The following is a 4,296-nucleotide window of genomic DNA, read 5'->3' as shown; positions in this document are numbered from 1 at the left end:
AGCAATAAAACCCTAACTAAGACAGATAGTATAGCCCCAAGGGCTCACCTCCAGGTAGGCCCCACACCCTGTTTCCTAATATAGTGCCACCTCTGGGGGAGAAGCATTGAAAACATAAGCCTTGGGCTGGAGAGATGGTTCAGTGGTTAAGAGCACTGACTGCTCTTCCAAAGGACCTGAGTTCAATTCCCAGCAACCACATGGTGGCTCACAACCATCTGTGATCCGATGCCCTCTTCTGGTGTTTGTCTGAAGACAGCTACAGTGTACTCATATACATAAAACAAACCAACAAATAAATATTAAAAAAAAAAAAAAACAAAAAAACCCCATAAGCCTGGGACTGGATAGGATGGTGCGTGCCTGTAATTTCAGGACGTGGGAGGGGGAAGCAGGAAAATCAGGAGTTCAAGGTCATCTTCAACTTTATAATAAATTCAAGACCTACCTGTGCTTCGTGAAGATCTTGTCTCAAAAGGGGTGGAGGTAGAGAGATAGCTCAATGGTTAAGAGCATTGGCTACTCTCATAGAAGACTCAGGTTCAATTCCCAGCACCTACAGAGAAAGAGGGAGCAAGAGGCTTCCTTCTGATGTGTTAGACATTTCTGTAGCGAGAATCTCTTAGAAGCATCACCTGTCAATTAAAAAGCCTATGGTCAATGAACTGAGGCAAAATAATGGGAGGTGGGACACTGGCAGGAAGAGAGAGGTTCTGGGAAATAGAGACTAAAGGGAGATTCAAGAGAGATGCTAGGGAGGACCCTGAAGGAGGCCAGTAGGGAAAAAGCAGTCAGAAACTAAAGGAGAGGTAACAGCTAACTAACAGGAAGGTAGATGAACTCGGGGTAAAATAAAGGGAGATTTGCCAGGGACCACTGAGGAGGCAGAAGCATGAGATCTGAGCAGAGGTAACCCGTCACACAGATGAAGTCAGGATGGAATAAAAGGAGAGATTTCCCTAGGAGTGCTGGGGAGATGAACATAAACCCGCGGGTAGTTGCCCTCAGGTTAGGATGAAGAGGATTTGCCTGGGACTTGGACATAAAGCTGAGGACAGGTGACTAAGCATGTGGCAGCCAGAGAGCAGTTTGAATGGTTAAATAAGTTTTGAGCTAGTCAGGGAATGAGCCAACGCTAGTGGCCTAGGCATTTCTTAATAAATAACTAGTCTCAGAGGAAAAATGGATTTATTCTGTATATAAATCTCAGAGGTGAAGGAATCTGGAAAGAGGGCTCAGGATGAGGGGTGAGAGGTGACAGAGCCGTGCGATAAATCCTGGGACTCAGAGCAGCGTCAGGGTGCAGATGTGAGTTTATTGTGCAGTGCATAAGCTTACAGTGAGCCAGGCCCTTAAATCCTCAGCCAATTGTGTCTTGCCATACCATCACCATGCCCCAATGAAAGCCCTGCCTAATGAGGTCACTCAAAAGGGGAGGGGGGGAGTGTCATCACCCGTTAGGACTTCTTTGAAGAGGCGGGGCAGCCACCATCTGGCCCGTGTTCCATTTTGCTGTCTCACAGGTGTTCTGGGAGCCATCTTAGATCAAATCCCAAGTACAGCAGATCAGGACTCTTCAAGGAGTTGAGGGAGCCTGTGGTACTTCTCTCTCCATTCCACTTTTTCCTTCACAAGGTTAACCTCCACATCCCCCACAAAGGAGGGTGGTGATGGTCTTCACCTTTGACCCCAGCACTTGGGAGGCAGAGGCAAGTGGAGCTCTGAGTTCAAGGCCAGCCTGATCTATAGAATGAGTTCCAGGGAACTCTGTTTCAAAGTGAAAAAAATAAAAAAATAAAAAAGCAGAGAGAAAAACAGAGACATAGAGAGACAGAGAGAGAGGTCTTTGGACACATAGTCTGGAGTTTAACATTCCAAGATAGGGTTACAAATCTGAGATCTTCTCCTGAAGGCTGAAGTTTAAAGTCTGAGACTGGAGGAGGTGACTGAGAAAGCTGGTTTTCACAGAAAGAAGATGTGAAAGGACTGACTACAGATCTCAGGAGAGGGAGGAAAGGTCAGTCAGAAAAGGAGGGAGAGGAAGCCACTGCGGGTCTACTCCACATGGCCGCATGCAGAGGATTGCATGGGATGGAATGTGGTGGGACAGAACCCCCAGATGAGCACATGGTGGCCGCTGGTGACCTTGGGAAGAACAGCTCGTTAGCAGGATGAGCTCAGAAATGATCTGGGCTTTAGAGAAAATCAGGCGAGAGAATCTAGGACTGCAAATATCATCTTTAATTCTTTCAGGGTTGGCTATGAAATCATTTCCTTTGCTTATGTGCTTGTTATTTTTATTTTTGGTTTATTGTGTGTGATAGCTTACTGTTAGTGTGCTTGCCTCTCATGGGGGATTCTGGGTTATAAGCTCAGTTACCACAAGACAAACAAACAAACAAACAAACAAAAATACAGGTTAGGAGACGTTACACACAGAGCCAGGAGGAAATTCTGTCTCGAGTGCCACAATCTTTCATCCTGTGCTGGTCTTTAGTCAGTTTAAGACAGATTAAAGTTAGCTGACAGGAGGGAATCTCAAGGAGAAAACGCCTCAAGAAGGTTCAGATGTTAGGCATTTTCTTAACTAGTGATTGATGGGGAAGGCCCAGGGCATGGTGGGTGGTGCTATCCCTGGGCTGGTGGCGTGGGTTGGTGGTCCTAGGTTCTAGAAGAAAGCAGAGGCTGAACAAGCTATGGAGAACGAGCCCAGTTAAGCAGCACCTGTCATGTTCTCTGCTTCAGCTCCCACCTCCAGGATCTTGCCCCGTTTGAGTTCCTGTCCTGACTTCGTTTAATGAGGAACGGATAGGTAAAAACCTAAGCCGAATGCACCCTTTCCTCTCCAACTTCCTTTTTTGGTCATGGTGTCATGGCGGCAATAGAAACCCTAAAACAGGCCCCAAACCCATAATTCTCTCGGTTAGGGAAACCAGTCATCCTCAGAATGACGGTCTTAATCTTTCACTTCTGCTAGAGGTGACCCAAATTCAGACTGATTTCAGTTTTGTTTTCTTCCTTCTCCCTGCAGTTCCCACTTTGCACCAGGTGAGGGCAGTGAGAACACACCTATTTCCCAAGTTAAAAAAAAAAATGCAGTCAGTCTTGCTTTTAAACTGTGGGCTAATTAAGCCGGTCTCTCAGGACGCAGGTCAGGCTTCCACCAGGTTGCTAGGCTGGACAAAAGAGGTTGGGAGATGAGCAAATGACTCAGCCGGCCCTGGGAGCAAAGGTCAAGGCACAAAGGGCAAATCTCCACAAACCGAAAGCAGGAGTAGCCAGCTGGTTACTAGCTTGTCTCTCCTGGACTATGGCACTGTCACCAAATTATCTGATGAAAGCATTTAAGAAACAATAACATGTTTATGAAGTAACTAGAAGCAATCTAGAAGTAACTCTCTTAAGAGACCCAGAGACAAAGAGATTGAGATTGTGTGTAGTGGTTGAATTTCAAAGACTTTAGGGAAACAGTTTTGTTTTGTTTTGGGTTTAGTTTGGTTTGGTTTGGTTTGGTTTGGTTTGGTTTGGTTTTTTGAGACAGGGTTTCTCTGTATAGCCCTGGTGGTCTAGGAACTCACTTTGTAGACCAGGCTGGCCTCGAACTCGGAAATCCACCTGCCTCTGCCTCCCAAGTGCTGGGATTAAAGAAAACAGTTTTTAGCTACGTAAGAAATTTTACATGTTATACTGGCTGGTGAGATACACAGTGGTTAAGGGAGCTTGCTGAACAAACCTGACCATCAGAGTTCGATCCCCAAAACTCAGGTGGTGGAAAGAGACTCAACGTCCCCGAAGATTATTTCTCTGATCTCCACAACAAACAAGGACGCAAACACACACACACACACACACCACACACCACACACCCCATCACCACTACCACCACCACACACCACACACAAAAATGTAATGTAAATTATACTAGACCGTGTAGATCGCTCTTCTTAAAAACTAACAGCCAAACTTTCTAATATTTTAGGATGAATTCACGCTAAATTTAATGTCTCTTCTGAATAACACCGATGATTTTCATTTTTATTGGTCCGCAGTGGGAGAACTAGTCACATAGATTAGTTGTTCATAGATTAAAACTACCAAGTTAGAACCCCTAACTGCCTCGGGTTACTCGACTTGCATCGCCCCAGTCGCAAAGTTTCGGACCTTGCAGATTAGAACAAAGACACAGCGGCGGGGAGCAAGGACTCTAGACAGCCTAGGCTCTCCCCCTCATCCCCAGCTCCCCAACCCCCAGCCCGGGGGAGGTGGCGCCGTGTCCTGCCCTTGGACAGTACTCCA

This window comes from Mus caroli, unplaced genomic scaffold (assembly GCF_978045245.1).
Source record: "Mus caroli unplaced genomic scaffold, Mus_caroli_1 scaffold_2, whole genome shotgun sequence".
NCBI classification, from domain to species: Eukaryota; Metazoa; Chordata; class Mammalia; order Rodentia; family Muridae; genus Mus; species Mus caroli.
The sequence above is the reverse complement of the archived record's forward strand: the minus strand, read 5'-3'. Positions refer to the sequence as shown.